Raw genomic sequence first — 17,523 nt, forward strand, 5'->3', positions numbered from 1 at the left:
GAGGATTTTGGGACATGTATGGGATTGATACAGGGTTATGGGAAGAGATTTGGACAGTGGGTCTGTCTTTGAACTGATATTGCACGCGGTAATTGTATGGCAGGGATACACATTAAACAGAGTTAGGCAAGAAAATGAGCAGCAATGATACACAGATGCACGAAGCAGGGTCAAGGCAGTAAATGTAGAATATGGCTATGACACAAATCAAATCAGCCTCCCTATCCCTGTATTCACGACACAGTTAAATTAAATACTCAATGACCCTCAAAATTGCCCCCAGTTGTTTCTTACCAGGCAACGTGAATAAACACAAGACACCACATTCATAGTTTAAACAAAACAGCTAGATTTTTATTATGAATATAGTAGCTTGAGATGAGCTAAAGGTAATCTAATTAATGTCTACAATTTAAAACCAATCTCCTTTGATTTTAGCACACAATCACACAAAGACAGACAGACACAGTTAAGGGATCAATTGAAAGGAAAGATAAAAGAAATGTAACTGGCCAGTTTGCTGAAATAGTTTCCATGGTGTGTATAATCATAGGCACATGGGATTGTATCTTGCTTGACTTCTGAACACACCATTCAATACAAACAACATCCAGAAGGATCTGAGGAATATTCATTTCGTTCTTATAGCTGAGATTGTCTTCTTCAAACTTTCAATAAGCTGATAATAGGAGGATAAACGGAGAACAATATAAACCTTCATTCTGTCACTTTAATAGGCCAATCCTTCTGTCAAAAATGATAGATCAGAACATTGGTTACTTTTTCTGCTTTTTTCCAATATTCTCTTTGTTAGACTGTTTGGCACTGGTCTCCCTGTGATGGTCCCATTGACATTGACACATCCGGCAAACATTTGAGAATAATGTACACCTGGAGGCGAAACATCTACAGTGCTCTTTGAACAAGAATTAGCCTGCAGTTACCTTCAGGGCAGATCTTATAAACAATTATCAGTTTGTTTGGTCTCCTTTTCCTTAAAAGAAAATGGGGTCATGGGAAGAAATTGTGACAGTGGGGTTAGTTTTTAGATTGATGCAGTGCTATGGGAAGTGATTTGCAGACTCGATTAGTTTTGAATTGAAATGTGGTTACAGGAAGAGAGGGACATTGGGGTTAATTTTAAATTGCTACAGGATTGAAGGAAGAGAACAGGTCAGCAAAGTATGTTTTCAATTGATACAGGGCAATAGGAAGAGATTTGGACAGTGAGGGGTGTATGGGAATGATTCAGGGCTCTAGGAAGAGATTTGGACAGTGGGATATGTATGGGATTGATACAGGTTTATGGCAAGAGTTTGGGATAGGGTATTTACTTTTGAATTGATATTGCAAACTGCAAAGTGCTCATTAATTGCACAGCAGGGATACATATTGAACAGTTAGGCAAGTACACAGAACAGCAATAATACTCATATGCACAGAATGTACAATATTGCTACAACACAGTGAGAGACAGACAAATCAAACCAGCCTCCCTATCCCTGTATTCACGGCACAGTAAAATTAAATACTCAATAACCCTCAAAATTGCCCCCATTAGGTCCTAAGCAGGCAGTGTGAATAAACAATACCAGATACCACGCTCGTAGCTTAAACAAATAAAAACTATTTATTAATTACGAATACGGTAGCTTCAACTAAACTAAAGATAATCTAATGATGTCTGCAACTTAAAACTAATATTCTTTGAATCCAGCTCCCAATCACACATAGACAGACACAGTTAAGGGATCAATTAAATAGAAAAAAAAGAAGAGATGTAACTGCCACATTCACTGAAACAGTTTCCATGATGTGTAGAATCACAGACACATGGGATTGTTTCTTGCTTGACTTCTGAATGCACCATTCAATACAAATAACATCCAGTAGGATCTGAGGAATAGTCATTTCATTCTTAAAGCTGACATTGTCTTCTTCAAACTTTCAATAAGCTCTTCATGGGAGAATAAACCGAGAGCAGTATAAACCTTCATTCTGTCGCTTTGGCTGCCACAATCTTTCTGACTAAAAAGAACACAGATCAAAACGTTGGTTCGCTTTTCTGTTTTCCCAATATCCTCTTTGTTAGACCGGTTGGTACCGCTCTCCCTGTGATGGTCCCATTGACATCTAAACATCTGCCAACATTTGAACCTAAGGCACACCTGGAGTCGAAATGTCTACGGTGTTCTTTGAACAAGAATCAGCCTGCAATGATCTTCCGAGCACTTCTTCTGTACAAATATCTGCTTGCTTGGTGTCCTTTTAAGGACCTCACAATCCAAAGGTCGCCTTCAGCTCTCATCTCACATGTCCAACCAAAATCTCCCAACAAAAAAGTAAAACAAGGAGGGTATAACACAATATAACTGGAAGACTGAGGAGAGTAAATATACAATAAAATTGCAGGAAAATAAGGAACAGTGTCATTAATGTAACACTACAGCAGTAAACAACTGCATAGTGTCAGAATATTAATTGTAGGTTATGGATACATATGTACACAGCACAGGATCAGCATAGCATTAGTACAGCAGGAATAAACGTACACACCGAGCAGACTCAGGATAATAATTCAGATTCTAGTCAGTATGCATTTTTTTTGCTGTACAAATATTACCCTGACACTGTTCAGTATTCATACGCATTCTTGTTATTTCCTCTGTATATTGTATATTATTTGTAGTAATGTTGTAGTGTCTGCTTTCTGTCTGTGTGTGCCTTCCTGCGGTATAGATAATGGCTGGCTCAGTATCCAGTCATGAGTTCTTGCTGGATAGTGTCTGCTTTCTGTGCCTATTTGAAATCACTCTGTTAGAATCAATCATAGAACCCCTACAATCTGGAAGCAGGTCATTTGGCCCATCGAATTCACACTGCGCCTCCAAAGACCATCCCAGCCAGACCAACCCGCAAACCCTATCTCTGTCACCCATTGTTTCCCATGGCTAACTCGCCCAGGCTGCACTTCCCTGGACACTACGGGACAATTTAGCACAGCCAATCCACCCTAACCTGCACATCCCTGGACACTACAGGACAATTTAGCACGGCCAATCCACCCTAACCTGCACATCCCTGAGCACTATGGGGCAAATTAGCACGGCCAATCCACCCTAACCTGCACATCTTTGGACTGTGGGAGGAAACCAGAGCACCCAGAGGAAACCCATGCAGACACAGGGAGAATGTGCCAACTGCACACAGACCGTCGCCCGAGGGTGGGATCGAACCCGGGTCCCTGGTGCTGTGAGACAGCAGTGCTAACCACTGAGGCACTGTGCCATCCCAAATTTGTACAGTTATAGAGCAATGGAAACAGGCCCTTCGGCCCAAACTGGTCATGCTGACCATGGTGCCCACTCAGCTAGTTCCAATTGCCTGCATTTGGTCCATATCCTTCGAACCCCTTCCCATCCATGTAGCTATCCAAATGTTTTTTAAATGTTGTTATTGTACCTGCCTCAACCACTTTCTCTGGCGGAACATTCCATAAGTGCACCAATCTCTGCGTGAAGAAGTTGCTGCACAGGTCCTTCTTAAATCTTTCCCCTCTCACCTTGAACTCTAGTTTTCAATTCCCCATCCCCGGGAAAAAGACAATATGTATTCATCTTATCCATGCTCCTTATGATTTTATACACCTCAATAAGATCACCCCTCATTCTCCTACATTCCAAGGAATAAAGTCCTATCCTGGCCAACCTCTCCCAATAACTCAGGGCCTACTAGTCCTGGCAACATTCTCGTAAATCTTCTTTTCATACTTTCCGGTTGAACTATATCTTTCCGATAATGGGGTGACCAAAACTTTACACAGTACTCCAAGTGCGGCCTCACCAACAACTTATACAACTGTAACATAACTGTCCCAACTCCTATACTCAGTGCCTCAACCGATGAAGGCCAACATGCTAAATGCCTTCTTCACCCTGTCTACCTGTGACGCCATTTTCAACAAACTATGTACTTGTATGCCTAGGTCCCTCTGTTCCACAACACTCCTCAGAACCTTACTATTTACTACCTTGATTCGACTTTCCAAACTGCAACATCCCACTCTTATCTGTATTGAATTGCATTTGCCAATCCTCAGCCCACTGCCCGATCTGATCAAGATCCCTCCGTAATTTTTGATAACCTTCCTCACTTTCAATGATACCTCTTAATTTTGTATCATCTGCAAACTTACTAATCATGTCTTGTACATTCACATCCAGATCATTTATGTAAATACCAAATTACAAAGGTCCCACCACACCACTCATCACAGGCCTCCAGTCCGAGAAACAACCTTCAACCATCACCCTCTGCTTCCTACCATCAAGTCAATTTTGAATCCAATTAGCTAGCTCTCCCTGGATCCCATGCGACCTAACCTTCATGACTAGCCTGCTGTGCGGAACCCTGTCAAAGGCCTTACTAAAGTCCATATAGACAACATCCACTATCCTTCCCTCATCTATCCTCTTGGTTACCTCTTCAAAAAACTCCAGAAGATTTGTCAGACATGACTTCCTGCGCACAAATCCATGCTGACTATCCCTAACCAGACCTTGACTTTCAAATGTTGGCTGTTCCTGTCCCTCAGTATCCTCTCCAATAACTTGCCAACCATTGATATCAGGCTCACTGGCCTGTAGTTCTCCGGCTAGTCTTTGCTACCTTTCTTAAGCAGTTTATCCGAACTTTGTATGATTTACTTCCTCTTATAATCATGCTTTTAAAATGGTGTTGGCTTATGGTAGCTAATACACATTAGAAATGCCTGTAGCAATAAATTACTGTTACAATATGTTCAGTCTACTGATGTCCTACTTCTGTATTGCTTCTTTCTGAATATGTTTAACGCGTTGATATAACCACAGAAATATTGGTCAGTGCATTGAGTATAGGAGTTGGGAGGTCATGTTGCAGCTGTACAGGACATTGGTTAGGGCCACTTTTGGAATACTGTGTGCAATTCTGGTCTCCCTGCTATTCGAAAAACGTTGTGAAACTTGAAAGGGTTCAGAAAAGGCTTACAAGGATGTTGCCAGGGTTGGAGGATTTAACTATAGGGAGACGCTGAATAGGCTGGGGGTCATTTTCTCTGGAGCGTTGAAGGCTGAGGGGTGACCTGAGAGAGGTTTATAATTTCATAAGAGTCATGGACAGGGTGAACAGCCAAGGTCTTTTCCCCCAGGGTAGGGGAGTCCAAAATTAGAGGGGAGGGTTTAAGATGAGAGTGGAAAGATTTAAAAATGACTGAAGAGGGAATATTTTCACGTGTATGTGTGGAATGAGGGGCCAGTTGAAGTGGTGGAGGTTGGTAACATTACAACACTTACATGGCATTGGGATGGGCACATGAATATGGAGGGTTTAGAGGGATATGGGCTAAATGCTGGCAAACGGTACCAGATTAATTCAGAATATCTGGTCAGCATGGACAAGTTGGATCGAAGGGTCGTTTTGGTGCTGTACAGCTCTATGTCTCTCTGACTACATCACAAGAGGTGATGACACAAACTAACATTGTATATTGTCAGGGATTCTGAAGGTAAAGATCAAAGATTTAAAGACATTAAAGGGAACTGAAAGGCTATTGCAAGGGAGACGTATTAATGCTGATCGGAGCATCAGGACAAATTTGGGGAAGGATACAGGGCTATGGAGAGAGTACGGGGCGTGAGCTTAGTTTGAGATATTTACAGAACATGTGGACTTAGAAACAGAACTGCCAAGAGTGAGACAAAGACGCATTTCTCCATGGAAAGGAACGATAAAGATTTAGAAATCTCACCGCCAGTGAATTTGCACTAAGAAAGGAACAAAAGTTATTTAAAAAATAGCAGTTTTGCGAATGTTTATTGACTTGGCATCCACTCAGTTTCAACGTTAGATCGGGAATCTAAAGCAAAGATGTGAAGAGATATAGAGCAAGGCTGGAAATGAGCAGTTAGGGCACAGGTAAGCCACATTCTCCAGGACTAGAGTGAGTCACTGTGGATTACTGGTGCTTCTCTGCCCCTCGGACCATCCGTATGGCCGTGGTTAGTTAGGCCGTAGGCCTGCTCTCTGACTGTCAACAGGTTAACAGAAACCTGCTGATCTCTCTCTCCACGCAAACAGGTCCCGAGGCTCCGAGCTGGTAAATGGGGCTCAGCTGGCAAGCGCGATACAATCTTCCAATCACCTAATGAGATGCAATCCACAGGGGAGACAGCTCGCCGAGTGACAAACAAAGGGTAACATTACACTGACATACAGCACAGTCAAAAAAATAAAATACTATTACATTTTCTTTGCCCTTTTCTTGGCTTTAATAGTGTAATTATAGTGACCAGCAGTTGCTGGGTGTCCGGGGTCAGGGTCAGTTCTTCCTTGGGGCGGGGGGGCGACTGTACAAGTGGCTTCCTTCATGAGGCTCTGCAGGCAAAGGCAGAGAGTCACTGAAACATTGTGAGGCCGTAGCTGCTGTGTAGGCCCAGTTCAGCCTGATGGTGACCAGGAGTCCCTTCTCTGAGGGGCAAGCTGTGTCAGTGACAATCGGGCAGCGGTGTTTTGCTTCTTATCGGTGATGCCGGTTCACAAAATGGCCTGGTGTATTAAAAATCCAGTCAGCGACCTACCCAAAAACAGGATTTGAATGGACCAGCAGAGCACAGGCTTGATTTGTCCAGCTAATTCATATCCCAATCTCTCCCCTTAGCCCTGTATCAATCCCATCTATATCCCACTGTTGCAGTTTTTCCCTATAGCACTCTACCAATCCCATACATATCCCTCTGTACCAGTCTCGTCCCATAGCTCTGTATCAATCTTATAGACAGCCCAATGTCCCAATCTCTTTGCATAGTCCTGTATTAATCCATGCACATTCTCAATGTCCCAGATCCTTCTTATTGACCTGTATCAATCCCATACACATACTTAATGTCCCAATCTCTTCCTATACCCCTGTATCAATCCCATACAAATCCCAATGTCGTAATTTCTTCCATAGACCTGAATAACTCAAATACATACCCACCGACCTGTGCTCTTCCCATAAGCCTGTATCAATTCATAACTGACCCCACTATCCCAATGTCTTCCCATAGCTCTGTATCAATTCTGTACACATCCCAACGTCCCAATGTCTTCCCATAGCCCTGTATCAATTCTGTACACATCCTAACGTCCCAAAGTCTTCCCATAGCCCTGTATCAATCCCATGCACATTCCAATAACCCAATTTCTTCCATAGACCTGAATAACTCAAAAACATACCCACTGACCTGTGCTCCTTCCATAAGCCTGAATCAATTCATAACTGACCCCATTGTGTCAATCTCTTCCCATAGCCCGATATCAGTCTGTTACATATCCCATTGACCCAATCATGTCCCACAGCCTCGTATTAATCCCATACATATCCTAATGACCCAATCACATCCCATAGCCCTGTATCAATTCCATACACATTCCAATCACCCAACCACATCCTGTGGCCCTGTATCAATCCCATACATATTTCCCTGTACCATCTTTCTCCATTGCCCCATACCAATCTAAAACTAACCCTGCTGAACTGTGCACTACTTCATAGCCCTGAATTCATTCCAAATTAATTCCAATGCCCCACTTTCCCATAAATGTGTATCTATTCAAAACCAGGTCAACACTCCAAATCTCTTCCTATAAGATCTTATCAATCCCATGCATATCCCATTATCCCAATCTCTTCCCATAGCCCTGTATCAATCCCATACATATCCCACTGTCCAAATCTCTCCCCACAGCCCTGTATCAAACCCATCCATATCCCATTGTCCCAATCTCTTCCCAGAGCTCTGTATCAATTCGAATATATATCCTACTGTCCCCATCTCTTCCCATAGTTGTGTATCAGCCCCATATATATCCCACTGTCCCAATCTCTCTCCATAGACCTGCATCAATGGCATCCACATTCCAATGTCCTATTATCTTCCCATAACCCTGTACCAATCCTATGTATATTTCAATGACCAAATCTTGCCCATAGCGCTGTACCAATCCCATTAACATCCCTATGTCCCAGTCTCTTCCCATAGCCCTGTATCAACCTCATGCACATTCCGATGTCCAAATCTCTTCCCGTAAAACTGCATCAATCCAAAACCATTCCCCACTGTGCAAATCTCTCCCCATAGCCCTGTATCAATCCCATACATATCCCACTGTCCCAATCTCTCCCTATAGCCTAGTATCAATCCCATACACATCTCAATGTCCCAATGTCCCAATCTCTCTCATTGTCTTGTATCAATCCAAAACTAACCTCGTTGATCTATTCTCTTCCGTAGCCCTGTATTAACATAAAACAAATCCAATTGCCTCACTTTCCCCCTTATCCTCCATCAAACACAGAAATATCCACTATTTCTGACCCAGAACACTACGTAATCTCTTTGCTCTGTTCTTTTCTCACATCTGCATCAATCCCATGCTAATCTTGTTACCCTGCTCTCCATCAATCATTCATTACTGAACTGCATTGCTCTCTGCTTTCTGGCCAACATTGATTTCAAACTAATGCACTTTTTCCATTCACTGCCATTCCCCAAACGACCACCATTACCGATTCTCTGAACATATCAACGGGCTGGAGGGGAGATTGAATTGACGAGTTTGATATTGATGTACTGTAGAGTTAGAAGGGAATGACATAAATTTTTCGTAAGGATTGACAGGGTAGATATCTCGGCTAACTGAGTAGTTTGGATCAAAATTGTTCCTGTCTCCAGAAGGAGGGGACAACGATCACAAACAAAGATGAGGAGAAGGTTCTTCATTTAAAGAGATGCAAATCATTGGAATGCAGGCTCAGAAATTGCGTCCACTCAATGGTTAGATTGAAAGGATTCTTGGAAATAGGATTATCGGGATCGTGGAGCTAAATGGAATTTGTGTTTGAAGAAGATTGATGGTTTTGAATGTTGAGAAGTTGAGATGAAGTGAATGACATTTTCATCCACCGAGTTCCATGTTATTAGTCATACAGCCATAGAGCTGTACAGCACGGAAACAAACCTTTTAGTATAACTTTTCTATGCCGACCAGATATCCTAAATTAATCAAGTCCTACTTGTCAGCATTTGGCCCGTATCCTTTTAAAACCTTCCCATTTATATTCCCATTCAGATGTATTTTAAATGTTGTAATTGTACCAGCCTCCACCACTTCCTCTGGCAGTTCATTCCATACACGCACCACCCTCTGCGTGAAAAAGTTACTTTTAAATCTTTCCCCTCTCACCTTAAACCTATGTCCTCTACTTTTAGACTCTGCTACCATGGGAAAAAGACCTTGATTGTTCACCCTCTCCATTCCCCTCATGATTGTATAAACTTCTATAAGGTCACCCCTCAGCCTCCGACACTCCAGGGAAAATAGCCCCAGGCTATTCAGCCTCTCCTTGTAGCTCAAACCCTCCAACCCTGGTAATATTCTTTTCAATGTTTTCTGAACTCTTTCAAGTTTAACAACGTTTTTCTTCTAGCAGGGAGACCGGAATTGAACGCAGTCTTCCACAAGTGGCCTCACCGATGTCCTGTACATCTGCAACATGACCTCCCAACTGCTATACTCAATACAATGACCAATATTCTGCAGTTATGTGCATTTCAATGCTCTGAACATATTCAGAATAAAACCAATAGAGCAGTAGGATATCGAGAGGCTGAAAAGAGTCACAATAGTAATTTCTTGCTACAAGTATTTATATGTAGGGATCTCTGTAGGGAGATGATGGCTTAGTGGTATTATTGCTGGACTATTAATCCAGATAATGCTCCAGGGACCTGGGTTCGAATCCCATCACAGTATTTGGTGGAATTTGAAATCAATAAAAATATCTGGAATTAAGAATCTCATGATGACCATGAATCAATTGTCAGGAAAAACCCATCTGGTTCACTAATGTCCTTTAGGGAAGGAAACTACCATCTTTACCTGGTCTGGGCCTACATGTGACTCCAGACCCACAGCAATGTGGTTGACTCTGAACTGCCCCCTGGGCAATTAGGAATGGGCAATAAATGCTGCCCTAGCCAACAATGCCCTCATCCTGTGAGTGAATAAAGAAAAAAAAGATATGCTGCCATAAGCCAGCACCATTTTAATTCATCAGTTATAAAAAGAAGTAAATCATGCAAAGTTTGGACAAATTACATTTTTGCTTCCGAACATGGCTTCTTGATTTCCCAAGTGGCTATTGGACTCAGTTTGCCAAACCATTCCTTGATGACCTAAGACCAAGGAGGAAGCACCCTGAAGCAGCCTCCTCTGCCATTGGCTGGACCCAAAAAGTAGCCTAAACCATAGTGATCTCATTGCCGCCAACAGTGCATCTGCTACCATAACCAGGAGATGTCCCAGTTCTCGAGGGCTGGGGCCCACCTTAACTTCCGAGGACCAAAGGGCAGTCAAAATGAATGCCCGAGGATCGAGGGGAAGACTCACATCTCATCATCTTGTACACTTCTATTAAATCACCTCTTCTTTCTTCGCTTCAATGAGAAAAGCCCTAGCTCTCTCAACCTTTCCTCATAACACCTGCCCTCCAGTCCAGGCAGCATCCTGGTAAATCTCCTCTGCACCCTCTCTAAAGCTTCCACATCCTTCCCAAAATGAGGCGACCAGAACTGAACACAATATTCCAAGTGTGGTCTAACCAGGGTTTTATAGAGCTGCAGCATAACCTCATGGCTCTTAAACTTAAATTCCCCTGCCAATGAAAGCCAACACACCATACACCTTCTTTACAACCCTATCAACTTGGGTAGCAACTTTGAGGGATCTATGGACGTGGACCCCAAGATTCCTCTGTTCTTCCACACTGCCGAGAATCCTGCCATTAACCCTGTATTCTGCATTCAAATTTGACCTTCCAAAATGAATCACTTCACACTTTTCCGGGTTGAATTCCATCTGCCACTTCTTTGCCCAGCTCTGCATCCTGCCAATGCCCCGTTGCAACTTACAACAGCCCTCCATGCTGTCCACAACTCCACCAACCTTTGTGTCATCAGCAAACTTACTAACCCACCCTTCCACTACCTCATCCAAGTCATTTATAAAGATCACAAAGAGTAGAGGTCCCAGAATAGATCCCTGTGGAACACCATTGGTCACCGAGCTCCAGGCTGAATACTTTCCATCTATCACCACCCTCTGTCTTCTATTGGACTGCCAATTCTGTATCCAGACAGCCCAATTTCCCTGAATCCCATACCTCCTTATTTTCTGAATGAGCCAACCATGGGGAGCCTTATAAAATGCCTTGCTAAAATCCATATACACCACATCTGCTGCTAGACATTCATTGATGTGTTTTATCATATCCTCAAAGAATTCCTTCGTGGCTACCTTGTAGACCTCTCAAGCCCTGTCCGATCCTTGCCTCCTCAACCTTAAGTAAGCTTTCTTCTACCCCTTGACTAGGTGTTCCACATGTTTTGTCATCCAAGGTTCCTTCATCTTACCATCCTTTCCTTGCCTCAGTAGGACAAACCTATCCAGTACTTGTAGCAACTGTTCCCTAAAGAACTTCCATATGTCTGTCGTGCATTTCCCTGAGAATACCTGTTCCCAAATTATGCTCCGCAGTTCTTGCCTAATAACATTGTAATTTCCCCTCCCCCAATTAAATACTTTCCAATCCCATCTGCTCCTATCCCTCTCCATGACTATAGTAAAAGTCAGGGAGTTGTGATCACATCTATGCCATTTTAGTCTACATTTACTCTCTCCACTCTCTCAGTAATATTCATTTATTTGCATTCATTCTGTTATATGCTTACGGTTTTCCTTTTTTGTTAGGAGGTTTTGTTTGAAACTGTGAGCGGAGAGTTGAAGGTCACCTTGGGACTGTGAGCAGCAGTTTGTTTTTTCCTTACAAGGAGAACAAACAAATCAAGATGTGCTCGGAAGATCATTGCAGGCTGATTCCTGTTCAAAGAGCAATGTAGACATTTTGACACCAGGTGTGCTTTCTGTTCAAATGCTGGCAGATGTTTAAAAGTGAATGGAACCGTCATAGGGAGACTGGTGCCAAAGAGAGAATTGGGAAACCAGAAGAAAGGAATCAAAGTTTTGATCTCTGTTTCTGTACACCAGAAGGATTTTGGTTGCTAAAGTGACAGAATGAAGGTGTAATTGCTCTCTGTTTATCCTTCTGTTATCAGCTTATTGAAAGTTTAAAGAAGACAATCTCAGCTTTAAGAATCAAATTAATATTCGTCAGATCCTACTGGATGCTATTGTATTGAATGGTGTATTCAGAAGTCAAGCAAGATACAATCACATGTGTCTGTGTTTATACACATCATGGAATAAATTCACTGAACTGGTCAGTTACATATATATTTATCTTTCCTTTTAATCAATGCTTCATTGTATCTGTCTGTGTGTGAGTGGGGGCTAGAAACAATGAAGATTGGTTTAAAATTGTAGACATTAATGAAATTATCTTCGGCTCAGCTAAACTTTCAAAATCAAAAGTTAATTATTTGGGTTAAGCTTGAACATGATGCCTGGTATTGTTTATTTGTTTCGAAATTATTGGGGCAATTTGCGGGTCATTACTTAATGTGACTGTGTTGTGAATACAGGGATAAGGAGGCTGATTTTTCTTGTCTGTCACTGTGTTGTAGCAATATTGTACATTTACTGCCCTGACCTTGCTCGGTGTGTATGTGTAATATTGCTGTTCTGTCAGTTGCCTAGCTCTCTTCATTGTGTATCCCTTCTGCACGTTGGTTGTGCTCTCTGCAGTTATAATATCAACTCAAAAGTAAATTGACTATCGCAAACTCTTGCTGCAACCCTGTATCAATCCCATACTGAATCCGCTGTCCAAATCTCCCGGAGCTCTGTATCATTCCCAAACATATCTCAAAGTCCCAACCTCTCCCATTGCCCTGCATCAATCAAAAACATACTTCACTGATATGTGCTCTTCCTATAAACCTGTATCAATTCAAAATTGAACCCAATGTCCCTCTCTTCCCCACAGCCATATATCAATTCAAAACTAATTCACCCTCCAAGTCTCTTCTTGTAGCCCTGTATCAATCCAAAACTAACTATTCTGTCCTCTGCTCACCCCACAACACTTGATCAATTCAAAATTAACCACAGTGCCCTCATCTCTTCCCATAATCTTGTATCAATTCAAAACTAATCCCACTGATCCAAGTTCTGGATCAATTCCTTTCATATCCCAATGTCCAAAGTTCTTCCCAGAGCCCCGTATCATTCCCATGCACATCTTAATGTCCCAATCTGTTTCTGAAGCCCTAATCATTCCCATACATATCATACTGTTCCAATCTCTCCCTAAAGTTCTGTATCAATCAAAAACTTATGCATCTGACCTGTGCATTTTCCCAGAAACTTCTTTCAATTCAAAATTAACCCCAATGCTCCTTTCTTCCCATAACCATATGTCAATTCAAAACAAGTCCGCTCTCCAAATCTCTTCCCGCATCACTGCGTCAGTTCAAAACTAATCCCACTGACCCAATTTCATGGTCTTGTTCTCTTTTAACGAAAAGCAGAACGAACAAACTGATATTTGTTTGTATGACTTGCCCAGAAGTTAATTGCAGGTTGATTCTTGTTCAAAGAGCACTGTAGACATTTTGACTTCAAGTGTGCATGTTGCTCAAATGTTAGCAGATGTTTCAATGCCAATGGGACAATCACGGGAAGACCAGTGCCAACCAGTCTAACAAAGAGAATAGTGGCTCGAAAAGGAACCAAAGTTTTTATCTCTGTTTTTTGTCAGAATGATTGTGGGTGTTACAGTGATCGAATGAAGGCTTGATTGTTCTCTGTTTGTCTTACCATTATCAACTCCTTGAAAGCTTGGAGATTTTTCTAGGTATAAGAATCAAATGAATATTCCTCATACTATGCTGGACACTATTTGTATTGAATGGTGTCTCCAAAAGTCAAAAAAAGATACAATCCATGTGTCTGTGATTATGGAAACTCTTTTCAGTGAACTGGCCAGTTAGATATCTTTTATTTTTCCTTTAAATTGATCCCTTAACTGTGTCTGTCTGTCCGCCTATGTGTGATTGTGGGCTAGAAAAATGAAACAAGATTGGGTTTAAATTGTAGGCATTAATTAGATTATCTTTAGCTTAGCTAAAGCAGCAGCATTGATAATAAAAATATAATAATTATATTGTTTAAGCTATGAACTTTGTATCCGGTATTATTTATTCACACTGTTTGGAAAGAGCTGGGTGTAATTTTGAGGGTCATTGAGTATTTAATTTTACTGTGTTGTGGATACAGGGATAGGAAGGCTGATTTGCTTTGTCTGTCTGTCTGTGTAGAACAATATTGTACACCTTGAATACAGAAGTTTTAGCTGAGCGAAAGACAATCTAATTAACGTCCACAATTTAAAACACATAGACAGACAGCCAGACACGGTTAAGGGATCATTTAAAAGGAAAAATAAAAGAAATGTAACTGGTCGGTTGACTGAAATAGTAATTGGTCCAAATTTTGCATGTTTTACTATTCTATTAGAAATATGGTCAGTGTATTGATATGCACATAACTCATGAAATATTGGTCAGTGCATTGAGAATAGGAGTTGGGAGGTCATGTTACAGCTGTACAGGACATTATTTGGAATAATGCGTTCAATTCTGATCTCCCTGCTAAATGAAAAATGTTGTTAAACTTGAAAGGGTTCAGAAAAGATTTACAAGGATGTTGCCAGGGATGGAGGATTTAGCTATAGGGAGACACTGAATAGGCTGGGGCTATTTCCCCTGGAACATTGAAGGCTGAGGGGTGACCTTATAGAAGTTTAAAAAATCATGAGGGGCATGGACAGGGTGTACAGCCAAGGTCTTTTCCCCATGCTAGGGGAATACAAAACTAAAGGACAAAGGTTTAATGTGTCAGGAGAAAGATATAAAAGTGACTTGAAAAGCAACTTTTTCACACAGAGGGTGGTGCGTGTATGGAATGAGCTGCCAGAGGAAGTGGTGGAGGCTGGTACAATTACAACATTTAAAGGGCATCTGGATGGGTATAAGAATAGGAAGGGTTTAGAGGGATATGGGCCAAATTCTGGCAAATGGGATGAGATTAACTCAGGATTTCTGGTTGGCATGGACAAATTAGACCAAAGGGTTTGTTTCTGCGCTGTACAGCTCTATGGCTCAATGACTTATAAGATGGAACTACGTGGAGGAAATTGCCTTTCACTTCATCACAACTTGTCAACATTAAAAATATGAGGGCAGTGGGGATGGATTTGGATTGATGCAGGTTTACGCGAAGAGATTAGGACATAGGAATGTGCATGAGATTGACACAGGGCTATGGGAAGAGACTGGAACATTGCATATGTATGGGATTGGTACAGTGCTACAGAAAGAAATTGCGACGTTGGGATGTGTGTGAGATTGATACAGGGCTATGGGGAGAGATTGGACAGTAGGATGTGTATGGGATTGATGCAGGGCTATGGGGAGAGATTGGACAGTAGGATGTGTATGGGATTGATGCAGGGCTATGGGGAGAGATTGGACAGTAGGATGTGTATGGGATTGATGCAGGGCTATTGGGGACAATGGAATATGTAAGGGATTGATACAGGGCTATGCAAAGGGATTGGGACAGTGGGATATGTATGGGATTGATATAGGACATTGGGAAGAGATTGGGATAATGGGATGTGTATGGGAATGATAAAATCTGATGGGAAGAGTTTTCGAGTGTTGGCCCAGTTTCAAATGGATACATGGTTCTGGGGAAGTGGGGCATTGGATTTAATTTGGAATTAATTCAGGACCACGGGAAGAGATTGGCACAGTGGGGCCAGTTTTGAATTGATACCGGCCAATAGGAAGTGTTTTTGAGTTATTGTGGGCTATGGAAGGAATTGGGTCATTGGGATGTGTATGGCATTGATACTGGGCTATGGGACGTGATTGGGTCAAAGGGATAGGCAATGGACTGATATAGGGCTCTGGCAGGAGATTGGGACATTCGGATACGTACGGGATTGATACAGAGCTATGGGGAGATTGTGGGACAGTGGGATATAGATAGGACTGATACAGGGCTACAGGAAGAGATTGTGACAATGGGAATATGTATCGGAATGGTACAGGGCTACAAGAGGACTTTGGGACATTGGGATATGTATGGGTTTGGTACAGGGCTATGGGAAGAGATTGGGACAGTGGGCTACATACAGGATTGGTACAGCACTCCGAGAACAGATTGGGACAATGGGATATGGATGGGATTGATACAGGACTGTGGAAAAATATGAGGATAGTGGGGATGGTTTTGGATTAATGCAGGTTTAAGTGAAGCGATTAGGACTTTGGAGTGTGTATGAGGTTGATACAGGGCTGAGGGGAGACATTGGCACATTGAAATCAAAACGTAATTGGTACAGCGCTATGGGCAAGAGTGGGACATTCAGATGTGTATGGGATTCGTACATGGCTATGGGAAGAGATCAGGAGATTGGGATGTGTATGGCATTGATGCTGGGCAATGGGGAGAGATTGGGATAGTCGGATATGAATGGGATTGATACAGGCCTATGGGAAGAGATTGGAATAATGAAGTATAGATGGGATTGATACAAGGCTATGGGAAGAGATTGTGTTAACGTGATTGTATTGGATTGATAAAATCTGATGAAGAGATTTGGAGTGCTGACGTGGTTTCGAATGGATGCATGGTTATGGGGAAGTTGGCTTTGGATTCAATTTGGAATTAATACAGGGCTGTGGGAAGAGATTGGCACAGTGGGGTCAGTTTTGAATTGATTGAGGCCAATAGGAAGGGCACAGGCCAACAGGTAAGTTTGAGTTATAAAGGGCTACTGAAGAAATTGGGTCATTGTGATGTGTATGGGATTGACACAGGGCTATGGGACCTGATTGGGTCAATGGGACATTGAATGGACTGACACAGGGCTATGGGAAGGAATTGGGACATTGGGATACAGGGCTATGGAGAGAGTGTGGGATAATGAGATATGGATAGGATTGATACCGGGGGTTGGGAATGTGCATAAGATTAATACAGGTTTATGGGAAGAGATTGGGAGATTGGGATATGGATGGTATTGATACAGGGCTATGGGAAAATACTGGGACAGTGGGATGTGTATGGTATTCATAAAGGACTGGGAGAGAGATTGGGACATTGGGATATATATAGAACTGATGCAGGGTTCTGGGAAGTGTCTAGGACAGTGGGATATGTATGGGATTGAAGCAGGGCTATGGGGCGAGACATTGCGACAGTGAGATATGTATGGTCTTCATAAAGGGCTGGGCCAGAGGTTGGGACATTGGGATTGGTAAGGGGAGAGATTGGGATATGAATTAGCTGGACAAATCAAGCCTGTGCTCTGCTGGTCCATTCAAATCCTGTTTTTGGGTAGGTCGCTGACTGGATTTTTAATACACCAGGCCATTTTGTGAACCGGCATCACCGATAAGAAGCAAAACA

Source organism: Rhincodon typus, chromosome 48 (assembly GCF_021869965.1).
Source record: "Rhincodon typus isolate 14 chromosome 48, sRhiTyp1.1, whole genome shotgun sequence".
Lineage (NCBI taxonomy): Eukaryota > Metazoa > Chordata > Chondrichthyes > Orectolobiformes > Rhincodontidae > Rhincodon > Rhincodon typus.